The sequence below is a fragment of the Coturnix japonica genome, chromosome 5, assembly GCF_054131305.1.
Source record: "Coturnix japonica strain WE chromosome 5, WE-NBRP24, whole genome shotgun sequence".
NCBI lineage: Eukaryota > Metazoa > Chordata > Aves > Galliformes > Phasianidae > Coturnix > Coturnix japonica.
The window spans coordinates 52,310,184-52,323,729 of record NC_140667.1 but is presented as its reverse complement, the minus strand read 5'-3'; the positions used below and the strand labels follow the sequence as shown (position 1 = coordinate 52,323,729).

At 52.1% G+C, this 13,546-nt stretch overlaps 1 protein-coding gene across 4 annotated transcripts in view; it reads left to right on the top strand.

The window, feature by feature from the left end:
• Positions 1 to 3,825: 3,825 nt before the first annotated feature.
• DAAM1 (dishevelled associated activator of morphogenesis 1) overlaps positions 3,826 to 13,546 on the top strand; it is a 76,634-nt gene continuing 66,913 nt past the window's right edge. For all 4 annotated transcript variants that reach the window (XM_085549627.1, XM_015865786.3, XM_085549626.1 and 1 more), the window contains exon 1: positions 3,826 to 3,920. The gene's annotated coding sequence lies outside the window, so the exon portion shown is untranslated. The remainder of the gene's footprint in view (positions 3,921 to 13,546) is intronic.

The window sequence follows — 13,546 nt, the reverse complement described above, 5'->3', positions numbered from 1 at the left end:
CTCCACAGCTGCTGCTCTGAACAGCTTTTCTTGTATTCCCATAGTCTGGCATCTTTTGCAGCCGTTCAGTGCAAGAAAAGTAACTTCCAAGGACAGGGCTTGTGGGTGGTGGGGGCTGTGGAGCTGCATCCCCAAGATGGGACCTCCTTGTACTCCATACAGCACGTGCATGCACGTGGTCATTGACGCAAAGGGGAATTCGCTTACAAGCAAATTACAAATTCTTTACAAGCTTAAGGACTTTGCAGAATCAGACCTAAATCCCAGCAGCAGCACAGCCCCAGCCCTGACTTGGGAATGCATTTGTTTTCCTTCTGGAGGCTGCAGAGCATCATGCCAGAGCTGTGCCTCGCCTGCCAGCAGCCAGCAGCTACTGGGAGCCTGGGCTGAGCCATCTCCTTGGTGCAGCTGGAGATAAGGTCTTCAAGCAGAACCTCCCCGTGCCAATACCAACCCACAAAAGGGCCTCTATATGCTCTAAAAGCCTCAGATCAAAGAGAGCCAAAGCACAGTGCTGTCTCCTATCTCTGAGCTGAAACCAGCCCTGGCTGCAGCTGATGGGAACCTTCCTGTAAGGCTCTGCACGCTCAGTGCAAGGACCAGAATAGTGATTATTCTGCTGAGTGGGTCATCTGTTCAACATAAAAAGTTATAACCTCGAGGAGAGAAGGCCTTTTTTCATCCAAGATCAATATTGTTTATGGAATTGTTGGGTCTGGAGAAGAGGAGGCTCAGGGGAGACATTACAGCTCTCTACAACTCCCTGAAAGAAGGTGGTGGTGGGGTGGGGGTCAGTCTCTTCTGCCTGGTAACAGCAATAGGATGAGGTGGAATTGTCTCAAGTTGTGCAGGGGGAGGTTCAGGTTGGATGTTGGTTGTTGGCTGCCCAGGGAGTGGTGGGGTCACCATCTTCGGAGGTGCTCCAGAACAATGAGGATGTGGCACTGAGGGATGTGGGCAGTGGGTACAGTGGGGGTGGGTTGGGGACCTTGGAGGTCTTTTCCAGCTTTAATGACTCTGTGATTCTATGATTCTATTTCACTTTTATGGTGGGGTGGGTTCCACATTCCACTGCTGTCAACAGATCCAAGGATGTCCTTCCAAGTTCACTGGTGCAGACAGACAGCAGCTCTCCCCTGCGGACGATATGGGATCGATCTCACACAGACTGAGCTCTGAGAACATTTATAGGTTCAGTGAACAGTTAGTCCAAACAATACCATATTTAGGACAGGAACTCACACTCTCTCAGCTGAATGTTCTCATTATGTTTTGCACCCAAGGAACAACCTGCACTGAGAACCTCCTGTTACCAGGCATTGCAGGGTTATCCTCCAGGCCCATGGTGTCCCTTTTGGATGGCTGGATGCCCATCTGCCTTGCTGCTGTTAGTGTCCTACATACCCAGCAAGGCTGAGGGCAGCTGCTGATAGGGCTTCGTGTCTGAATATAGGAGCTTAATTTAATAGGCGGCTGTTGGAAAAACAAGCAAGAAAGCAACACAATGGGGCTTGATAAGCAGCCTCCAAACAAGCTCTGAGGAGGCAATTACAGGAAAATGGCCGAGCTGCTGCTATGTGGAAGTACCTCCAGGTGCTGGCTGTCCCACAGCTGCTCACCCAGGCTGGCAAACCCTGGCTGTGTGCTCCACCACCAGCACTGTGTGGTTAGTGTGTGTCCTGGAGGAGGTGGGTGGGCAGGGGCAGGCAGTGGGCGAATAGAGCAGATATTAGGGAGGATTTCTTCTCAGAAGGAGTGGTGCTGCAGTGGCACAGCTGCCCATGGAGGTGGTGGGGTCGCCATCCATGGAGGTGTTTGAGAACCATACAGATGTGGCACTGAGGGACGTGTCAGTGGGAATGGTGGGGGTGGGCTGGGGTTGGGCTTGGGGATCCTAGAACTCTGTTCTTAATGATTCTACAGTTACTCTGTGATGAGAACAGAGATCAGAACTGTTCGTCTTATTCAAACCAGGAACTTGTGTAGTCGTTTTTCCTCTTTTCTCATTAACTCGTCTGCTTTCTCATCTGCTGCTGAGCAAAGAGTTCATTGCTTTCACCGGGTGGTTGCCTATACCAAACCAGAGGACCCTGCTGCCACAAGGTGGTGGTGACTCAGAGCCCATTGTTATGAGCATGAGCTTAGGACTGCGCCCCCCACATCACATCACATCACTCACATCTATCTCTCCTGAATGTCAGCTGCCGTTCTCTCCCTGTGTCCCAAGGTGTCCCCAGTATGGGCAGAGATGTGGAGCAGCACAGATCCTGCACAGATATCTGTTCCCCTGGGTACTCCTTCAGCTCTGTCTGTTCCTGATGATTTCTGTGCTTAATTTTTCATGGCTCCTTACCCTCCTCAAGAGCCTTGGACAAAAGGTTTTGAAGGAGCCATTAGGAGATCCATATCCATTATATCCATTTCCAGATCTCCGGCTCTTTGTCTGCTTCCAAGGGCTGCAATAGATTCATAAGCCATAATTTCCCTCTCCAAAAACTGTGCTGGCTTTTCCTCAACACACTCAGAGACTTACCCAGCCTCCCAGCACTACCATCAGACTTGCTGCTCCCAACAGCCCTCGACACCTTCCCATTGATCTGGAAGGTCGTTGCTGAGAAAAAAAAAATAAAATAATAATAATACGATATACAAATAGTTTGACTTCTTATCCAGGAAAGAAATATTTACTTGAGCTATAATGTTACACACCGTTAATTCAATCTGGAGTTATGATTTGCACCAAAAGCAATAACAAATCCCTTGGCATGAAGGCAGTGGGAATGCACAGCATGATCCTGCAGAGAGGTGATGGCAGTGCCATGCAGGAACCTTTGGAAAAGTGATTTATGAGTTCCCAGCTGGCAGACAGTGGACTGCGCTGCTTGGGACGATGTTATTATGCACTGTGAAAGCAGCTGGGGTATGGATCTTGTGTGCCTGTCATCACCTGTATCACCTTAATCTGCAGTGCTCATCTGCTGGTGGGGAAGGAGAAGGGAAGGGATGGAGTGGGGTGAGACAAGATGGGATGGAATAGGATGCAGCGGAATGGAATGGAGTGAGGTGAGATGGGATGGAACAGGGTGGGGTGGGATAGAATAGGGTAGGATGGGATGGGATGGGATGAAATGGGATGAGATGGAACAGGGTGGGGTGGGAAGGATAGGATAGGATAGGATAGGATAGGATAGGATAGGATAGGATAGGATAGGATAGGATAGGATGGAATGATATGGGATGAAATAGGATGGGATGGGGTTGAATGGGATGAAACAGGACAGGATGGAACAGTGTGGGATGGCATGGGATAAGATGAAGTGGAGTGGAATTGAGTGAGATGGTATGGGTTGGAACAGAGTGGGATATAATTGGATGAAATGGGATAGGATGAAATGGATGGGATGGGATGGGATGGGATGGGATGGGATGGGATGGGATGGGATGGGATGGGATGGGATGGGATGGGATGGGATGGGATAGGATGAGATGGGATGGGGTGAGATGAGAGGAGAGGGGATAGGGTAGGATAGGATAGGATGGAATGGGATGAAAAGGGATGGATGGGGCTGAATGGGATGAAACGAGACGGGGTGGAACAGAGTGGGATGGCATAGAATAGAGTGGGATGGGATGGGATGGGATGGGATGGGATGGGATGGGATGGGATGGGATGGAGTTTGCCTACCCTCGCCGTGAAGACATTCCTCCCCGCACAGCGCTCACCCCTCCCGCATGGCCGTACACTACAACTCCCGTCGGCTCCGTGCCGTGGGGGCGTGTTGCATGACGCCATCTCTCGGGGCGGTCGTTGCGGCGGCGCGGGGCGGGGCGGGGCGGCCGCGGCCCATTGTGGGCAGGGGCCGGGCGGGCTCCGCTCGGCGCAGCGCCGGCAGGTACCGGGTCGGTGTCGGCTCCGCTCGGTGAGTGACCGCGTCGTGCCGCTGGGCGGGGGATCGGGGCCGCTTTCTCGGTTCAGCGGCGGTTGAGGCTCCCCACGTATCCCGGCGCTCCCCGGGGCCGTACCGTACACCCCCCCTCCTTCCCAGCCCTCCCCCCGAGGATCCCGGCTGTGGGGTCTCGTATCGGCGCTGCGGGCTCCGGGGAGCGGGGCTCGGGCGGGGCCGCGGCGGTGGGAGCGGGGCGGGGGGGGCTGCGGGATGCGGCGCTGCCTTCGCCATGGCAACGCCGCCCCGTTGGGTTGGATGGAGCCCCGCGCCCCCGGGGGGGGATGGGAGTGCCGGGGGTCCCTGCCCCGCGCTGCCGGGTTTGGTGGGGTGAGGGTCCGCGCCGCCATGTGGGAGCGGGGTTGTGGGGTGTCTCGTGGTGGGGATGGCTGTGTCGGAGGGTGGGGTGGGGCTGTGGGGCAGCAGCCGTAGAGCAGCAGGTTGGATGTGGCACCGTGTTTGCGAGAATGGGGTCAGTGGTGCAATGGATGAGGACGATGCCCTCACTGGTCTCCCCGTGGGGACAGCCGGCTGAATGGTGTTTGTGCTGGGTTCCACCCGTGGGGGCTGTGCTGCTTTGCATGCTCGTGTGGAAGGGGCTTTTTGCATCGCTTTTGCATCAAGGTTAATGGAAGGCAAAGCCAAGCTGGAGACCTCCCGGCTAAAGCCGAGCAGTGTGTGCCTGCCCCAGTGCTATGGGACCTGGAGGTGGTGGGAAGGTGCTGCGTCCCGGTGCCGGAGCCCTGCTGGGTTCATGCAGCCTGGTTGCTGCAGATCTCAATGCCATGCCACCAGCAGCTTCTCTCTGCTGCACAGATGAGGCTTTCTTCCCTCTCTAGAGGCTGGTCCTGATACTGCACACAGAACCCAGCTGCATTATCTGCTGAGGCCACCTCTGTGAGCTGTGACACCGCCTGGTTTAACTCCCTCAGCCCAGCCATGGGCATCCTGAAGCACTCAGTGTCCCCTGTCTGTAGGGTCCTGCAGGCCCCTTTGCCATTGGCCTCCTTTCCCCGCTGACACCCCCTTGGTTAATGAGTGACTCGGGACCTTGGGTCCAGCCCAGTGTGGCCTACAGCCTCCTGTGTGCAGGGAGCAAGAGCCAAAGTCCAGGATCTCTGATGGAGCAAGGTGAGAACGAAGGGCAGCAGGAAACAGGGAAGCTTCCTCCTCTTCATCCTCCTCTTCCTTCTCATCATCCTCCGGCCGGGTCACTGCGTGCGGCCCTGTGGTGGTTGGGGCTGGCTGCTTTGCTGCCTGGCCTTCGCCCCGAGCAGGAAAACAGGATGGATGAGGTGTAAGAGCAGTGCCAAATCTGCTGCCCTGGGCTGGAAGTGGAGTCAGACCAGTCCTGACCTGAGCCAGCGCCTTATCTGACCCTTTGTTTTTGGGAGACAGCAGGAAGGGCTCTAGATGGGGTGGCCGCTAGGACCGGGTCATGGTTATCTCCTCCTGCTTCTGTTCTTTGTTTTGGCTTCTTGCCCATCTCCTTCTGAGCTGCGTCATGCACTCCTGTGTGGGTGTCATGTACCTGCTGTCCCCAGGTCCCCTCCTTCCATTCCATGGTCTCCACACCTCTGCCATTGGCATGCTATACTGCCAGCCTCAGTGCCACTGAAATGCAGTGCAGGGGGCAGGCAGCAGCATGCCAGGCAAGTGTCAGTGCAACAACTCCTTTAGCTAAGCAGCAGCCAGCAGCTTTCTTTGAGTAGAAGAGTTGTTCTGGGGGATCCCACTTGATCCCAGGCTGCCCATGGAGGTGGTGGGGTCACTGCCCTTGGAGGTGCTCAACAACCATAATGTTGTGGTACTGATAGACGTGGTCATTGGGCATGGTGGGGGTGGGCCTGGGGACCTCATTTCCAACTGGAATGATTCTATGATCCTAAGGGAGCAGCCCTTGCACTGACCCTTCTTTCTGGGTTTATAGTGGCACAAAAAGCAACACACCTACTGCATTTACAACCCAAAGGTAGCTGCTGGTGATGCAGGCAGATACACCACGTAGGGCGGGTGGTCTTCTGTGTCGATCCGTGCCGAGCTGCTGCTGCACGGCTGCTTTTATCTCTGAAGTATTAATAAATGAGGCTCGCTATTTATATGGGTCTTTTTAAGAGCCTGGCGGGGCTGCCTGGAAGGCTCGCGCGGCACTGCAAGCATTCGGGGCTTTTTTGTGCATGCTTCAGCAGTAGATAAGCAAGGGCATCCAGCTGTCAGCTTCAGAGATTGCCAAAGCCTGCTCTACGGGATTTCTGCAGCCTTCTCTCACAAACGAGGATTTTGTTGGGTGCTTTGCTTTCTGACTCGATGCTGCTGATCAAATATCTCAGCTTGGCTTCAGAAGGCTGCTGCGGATTGAGTGGTGAGGCTCGTGCAGAGCAGGGCGTGCTTGTTCTGCTGTAATTGAGTGGGATTTGGTCTTGATGCTTCAGCCTGCATCTTCTTTTTGTTTTAAATGCACATCTTTCTATCAGTAATTCTTTAAACAAGGGGCAAAAAAATCCTTGTGTTCTGCTGCTGTCCTATCAAGCTTGCATTGACCTGCTGGTACAGCTGTTCTGTTGCAAGTTGTGATGGTGGAGCACTGTAAAATTCAAATCGTGTCGGCATTGATTTCTTTTTCCCCCCTTTGAGTTAACAGTGTGTGTATTTTTCACCTCTGCACAAAGACAAACAAACGTCAGCACTGTGCTGAATGGAGACCTGGAAGTCAGAGAAGAAATACCCAGCATCTGACCCTAAATTCTGCACTGGTTAAATCTATATGGCTTAGCATGTAGATCACTTACTCTTCATGCTTCCCATACTAGGGGATGGGAGAAACAACTAATGAAGGCTTGGAAAACAGTTCCATGTGCCAGCAGTGGCTTTTTTTGCATATTGCATGAGCTCTGCTCTGCACGTCAGCCCCAAATGACTTATTTCTTGCATTAAGTAGGAAGTTGGAAATAGAAAGTTTTTAGCCTGCTGTGATTTACCCTTGGTTCTGTTTTTCCCCTGCTGCCCTCTGTCTGAGCCGGGCTGGGAAGGAAGCCGTGCTGGTGCTGCCTTGCTCCTGTCCCATTGGGAGATGAGCTGTGCTCAGTCCCTCCTGTCCCTGTGCGTTGCAGCGCATTGGAATATGTTGAAGAACCAGAAGTTCTGGGGTGGCGTAGAAAATGTCAGCTCAGTGAGTCATAAAACTTTCAGATCTTTGTGTGGCCTCTGAGGAAATAAAGAAAAACAAAAACCAAAAGCAAAGGAGGTGGGGATGAGGAGCAGCTTGACACCCCATAGCTGCCTACTTCACACCCCATAGTTACCCACTTGGTTGAGTGGAGACGTTGGTGATGTGAGCTGACAGGGTTTGTTCTGTGAGTGGTGTGGCCTGAAAACCAACCCCTGAAATTACAGCAAAGCAAAATAACGCGTGATATTATGAGTGCTTTCCTATTGGTGAAGCCAGTTGGGGCTGTCCTCTGCGATGCCCCAATCCCACATGAATCACCCATCGCCATGTTTTGTTAATGCTTCCTCCAGTGCTGGGCCCACAGCCTCCGCCTTTTGTTCCCTATTTGCAAAATGGAAGAGCTCTGTGCCGTCGGGAACACCTGCATCAGAAAGTCACTTCCTACAACAGCAAAGTGGATGGAGTGGCCCAACCTGGTGGTGCTTGCTGATGAGTCACTGTTGTGAGTCACTTAATTACTCCATAAATTACTGTCTTTGACTGAGTTGCATTGACAGTGCAAAACATTGCTGCTGGAGATGGAGTGGCGTGGACCCTGTCAGAGGTCTGTCACTGTGTCAGAGCTGGTGGCAAGCATTAGTTAGCCCATCGAAGCTCAGTTCTGGTGCTCATATGTGTCTTCTTGAAGGCTGGCTTGGTTGGTTTGCTGCCATTTGGATGGTTTTAAGTCGTTTTGGAGCTCTCCCAGCTTGGCTCTGAGGACACATAGTACTGCATTTGTAGAATGCCGAACAAGGGGTGATGTGTCGTTGGTTGGAGGCATCTTCATCTCCCTGAGCCTGCCCTCACCACGGCAGCATCCTGCTGAGCACCAGGGCTGTGCATGTCACTGCAGGGCTCCTCGCCGTGCCAGACAAGTGGCTTCATGTTGCTCCTCCTGCATTCCTTCGGCGAGCATTGCTCAGCTATGCACTCCCAGCTACGTGCTGCTCACCTGAATCATGTCTTCATGTGTGTGCACAGCTTCACCACCCAGAAGCCTGGGTCGTACCTCGCTGGGCAGCTCTGGTCAAGTTCAGGCATTTATACAAGAGGGTGAATGAAATAATGCTCTAAGGGCATGGTGGGAGAGCAGCAGGAGTGCCTCGGTGCAGGGGCTGCTTCTGAGCTCTCAGGCTGACATCTTGCCATCAGATTCATCTGCAAGAGCTGGTCTGAGCCACCCATTCCCCAGGGCTTGGGATGTCCCAGACTGGGACTCCTTGTTCCTCATTGCACAGGCAGAGCCCCGGCTGGAAATTTGTCATGCAAAGCTCAAAACCCATGTGTGTATGTACGTGCATAGCAGTGACATGAAGAGAGCAGAAAGGCACAATTAGCTCCCTAGATGCATGCCCACCACTGGGGATGTGCAAGGCACAGTGAGACCTCTGGGTGCTCCCAGTGCTACTTTTCAGTCCTCACAGCGTGGGTTGGGTTTGGGGTATGTCTGCTCTCAGGCTGATGTCAGGGGGTTTTGCATAGAATATTAGCAGCTGGTGTTCCTACCTGTATGCAAAGCTGAGCTACATTTGACAGTTTTTGGGAAGTCGCTGTAGGGGGTGGATTCCTTCAGTGCGTTAGAGGAGATGGGTTTGCTGGCCCAGGGGAGGTGCTGTGGGCACATGGGGCATCCCCAGTGCTGAGCTTTAGGGAGTGGGCTGTCAACAAGCAGGTAAAATGCCCACACGCTTCTTGGAGAGCAGCAAAGCTGCATGCAGGAGTCAGTTTGCTGTACCCCAAAGCAGCACCACAAGCTGGGCTCCCAGTGCAGCATAGTCATGTGCTTTTTAGCTTTTTGTTTTCCTTGCTTAGCCTCAGCATCTTCTAAGTGAACCAAGCTATGGACTCTTGCGTGCTGTCCCGGAGAGCCATGGCAGCTGAGGTCCGGTGCAGCTGTTTCCTTTGAGGACGCCCATAAGTGGCTGTGAAGCTGTTTGTGTAAAGCTCTTTCCCTGTTGAGAGCCCTTTGGATGTTTGGCAATTGGCTGCCCTGTGGGGTTGGCCCCGTGCTCCCTGCACAGCGCCCGGCTGCTGTTCCCCTGTATTGCTTGAAGTTGGCTGGACTTGGGTTATGCATCTGGCTTTGGGGCTTCTCCCATGGAAGCCCCATGGATGGTGATCCATGCTTGTGCAGGGGGTGTACATGGGGCCAGGCTCTCAGGGTGTGATCCCATATGATGCTCGGCGGTGCCAGCCAGGCAGCAGAAAAGCTGAACTTGCAAATCCGCTCCGGTAAGTCACGCCAAGGACTGTTTGAACTGCTGTAATCCCCAGTGCCTCCTGAGCAACCCTGCTTACAAGAGGCGGTGCTTCTGACCCCTGTCCTGACGGCTGTACGTCACTCGTTTGCTTAGTGCAACTCCGTGGCTGCAGGAGGTTGGCTGGGTGAGCTGACACTGAGCTCCTTCCTCACCACCCCCTTGTTATGGACGCATCCTGCAGAGCGGCTGGAGGCTCTCTGGGGACACCTCGGTTCCATTTTCAGACTCCAGCTCCTTTTATCTCCCGTGGAAACCGCTGTCTGGCACATTGCACGTGAAATCGCCGCTGGCTCCAGAGCCCCGGGAAGTCTCTACCCATCACACAGAGCAAAAAAGATGTCAAGGAAAATTTTTGGAGCGTGCTAAATGTCGTTATTCCTACAGACAGTTTACTTTGGGTCCTGGAGTTGGAAAGGAGCCTTTATGCTCGTGGTTTTCTCACGTTTACTTTTGTATTAAGTGCTGCTCTTCTGCTCACTGAGGTCAATGTTCTGACATTTCTTCATCGTGGTGACAGTTCGGGCTGCAGCGACATGGACTGCGTGGTTCCCTTTTAAAGAAGGGGTCCATGAAATACAGACTGCCTGTTTTTGAAGCCATCCTACAGCCTGACAGGTTTCAGCATGAGAAAAAGAGGACGGAGGGCCTTAACCTGTGTCACTTGGTTGCCTGTTTCTGTTTCATTTCACTGTGAACTTGGTGAGAGATAACACATCTGTGGGGTCTGCAGTCCCCATGCCATGGGGGACAAGAGCAACTGGGGGCTGGGGACCCAAAGGGCTGAGCTTTGGCTGCAGCTGTCATGGGGTGTCATGAGCAGGGAGATGGATCTGTGGAAAAATGGGTGCTTCAAACACCTTCCTGGTGCGTGCTAAGCCCCAGTGCAACTCAGCGTTGTGACCTCCCGTCAGCCTTGGGTACAGCTCTGCCCACCCAGCAGAACTGGCCGGGATCCCAAAACACAAACAGGCCTCCTATGCTGGGCTGCTGCATGAGGGAAGGCTTTCAGCACTGATCCTTTCAGCACTTCGCTACCTGCACTGCTGCCAATGCTGCTCGGCTCACCCCAAGCCTACTGAAAGCCCATGGGATCGACTCTTCCCCTTCCTCCTCCCGCTTCCTTTCCCCCCCTTCTCTTGGTTTTCAACACCAGATACTTGAATAAATCATCGAGGATGTGATCACACAGGAAGCCTCTTTTTTTTTTTTTTCCCTTCTTTTTTTTTTTTCAGGGTTAGGAAGTGAATTCAGCTCTCCAGGGTTTCAGTTCTGTGCTTTTTAATCACGAGGTTCTTGGTTCTTCCGACTCCATCACACTTGAAATGACGTGTCCTCCTGCTTTTCCCCTTGCTGCTGCAGACCTGCAGAAACAATAGCGCTTGGAAACGCTCTTCAAGAAACTGAACTGGATGGTGCTGCTGTGCGCAGCAAGAGGGAGAACGCATATTTGATCTGCATTACGCCTTTATTTGTTGTCTTGTATACTACTTGGTTATTCCTTTGCTTCAAAGGAGAGCAAAGCCCTTGTTCCTGCAGAATTCATAGCTTCTAATTTGCTCCTTGTTAGAAGCAGTGCCCCAAATCCCACATTCCTTTGTGCATCTTGTCTCTTTTTTTTCCCCCTTTTTCTTTGTCAGTGGGGGCTTATGGAGTATAATGCGCAGATTAGCAACTGTATTTGTGGAGTAACCCATCTTTGTGCAGGTCTGGCTAGAAACCAATTAAGCTTGTCTTGATCTCTAAATGAGATTTTTGTTGAACATCTTACCCAACCGCCTTTAACATCCATTAATAGCGGGTGGGATTAAAATAGCTGAACGTGTAGAGATCGCGTGTTGGATAAACAAAAAGCGTTGGTTGCAGGGAAGTTCCCGGGGATGTGTGCAAACTGGTGCCTCTTTGTTCCGTGCTTTTGTAGCTCCGCTTGTCGAAACCTGGCCTCAAGTACATCTGGCTATGGGCGTGCAGAGCCTGGTTGTAGGATACGCGGTTCAGGGGCAGATGTGTAGTGAATAAATAGGAAGCTTTCTGTGGATCTCTCCATAATGCCCATTGGTGTGTGCCCCCCTCACTCTGGGTGGCTCTGAGTGGGGACAAGGCTCTGTAGGGTCAGTGCTGCCTTCAGGTCCCTACAGGTGCTTTGGTGCCCCTTGGTCCCTGGGTTGCTTTTTTAGCCTAGGAAGAATCACACTGGCTTTCCAGTTATGGGTGGTGGCTGATGTGTCCCCACAGCCCTGCCTCCATAGGGTTTTCCTAAGCTGCTGCAGTGAAAACCCATCCAGGAATGGTGCTTTATTGCATTGTTTTTGAAGAAAACCTGCTAAATGAAGATGCCTTTAATAAACCATGCCTTCAGGGAACCCTTGTATCTCATCCCAGACTGTTTCAGCATTGAGATAAGATTGTGGAGCAGCTGGATTTGTACTCTGCTTGGATGAAGGGCTGTGGGGTGTTTCCAGGGTGCAGGCAGTCATTCTTTCTTTGTTTATTTGTAAAGCAACTGCAGAGAAGCAGCTTGAAACCCAGTCTCTTCTCTGGTGACCACCAGGTTTCTCTGATGTGCTCTAACAGTTAGAAGCACTGCCCAGAGGGAAGGAGGGAACTAAAAGTTAGTGTAAATTGTGCTCCCTTTGATTAATTTTTCCCCACCACAGCCCTCCTGATTGCTACCCAACCACATCACCAGCCTGGCATACTGAAGCCCCTGGTGCCTTATTGAATTGTCTTAATGAGGGGACACGCATCCTCTTTGGTGTGTTACTCTCAGTGTGAACAAAACCTCATGAAAAGAACCAACATTAAGATATAGGGTGGTTTTGTTTCTTAGGTGCTGTCTGGTAGGGTGTGAGCTGGGACTTTGCTGGTGCTGTATGGTGACGTGATGTGATGTGACAGGTGATGTGGCTTCCTGGAAGCAAGATGTAAAAACAAGCCTGTCTTCAGCCTTATCTGTGTGTTATCCTGCTGTCCTGGCCCCTACTCTTTCTTCCTCAAGGCTGAAGAGCTGTGGAGGTCAATGTACCTCATCCCAGTGTCCAGAAGGGTGCCACAGACCCTCATGAGGTTATGCCATGCCCAAGCTGTGGAGAACCCATTGGTCCAACTTCACCATCTCCTCATTTGTTTCCCCTTTCAAAGCTTTGCAGGAACTTTTCTCTTCCTCCTCCTGGTGCCAGAATTGCAGAACTATAAGGAACATGTGTGTAGGATATGGTTGCTATTGGATGTGAGCTCATGGTGCAGCCAGGCTGAGTGCTAAAGTGCTGTTGACCCAAATTTTGCCTTCCATTTCAGTTAAATATACCCTTGAAGGTGTGGTTACTGAGGCTAGCTTCAAATTTGCTTATGCAAAACAGGCAAATCCAGCTCCAAACTGAGACCTCATGCCCATCTGGGCGTCAGGGCAACCCTTGGCCGAGTCCTGTATTATTGCCTTCTGTTAGCCCATGTCTGGCCTGTGCTGGTGACCAAGATGATGGTCACTGCAAGGCCACCTCTAGCTTTGAGTGAGGTGGGTTGTGGAAGGATTGGTCTTGTAGCACAGCCATAAACTGTTACAGCCTTCAAAACAGCCAAGAAAACCACTTATAAGGAGAGCTGTAATGAAACAGTAGCTTCAGGATCTATGATCAGAGACACAGGGTTGTTTGAGTTGGAAGGGTCTACAAAGGCCATCTAGACCAATTCCCCTGCAATGAGCAGGGACACCCACAGCTCCATCAGGTGCTCAGAGCCCATCCCGCCTGACTTTGGGTGTCTGCAGGGCTGGAGCACCCACCACCCCTCTGCCAGTGCCTCACCACCCTTATTAATAAAAAAAACACAAAATGTCTTCCATATATCCAATCTAAATCTTCCCTCTTTAAATGGCACCTTGTGAGATGGAGGCAGTCTGTGACCATGCTTATCCTTGGGCAGCCAGAGCCAGCCCTTATCTGCTCAAATGCTGGCCCTTGAGCAGCCTGGGCCGATATAAGGAATAGGTATATATATATATAAATAGAAAAAAATAAATGTATGTCACATGGTACTTAACGAACCAGCTGGTGACTTGAATGGGGGGGAGGGTGTTATCCTTGACTTGGCTCGCATACAGCTAGGGGAGGTAGATTTTAGGTATAAGCAAGGAA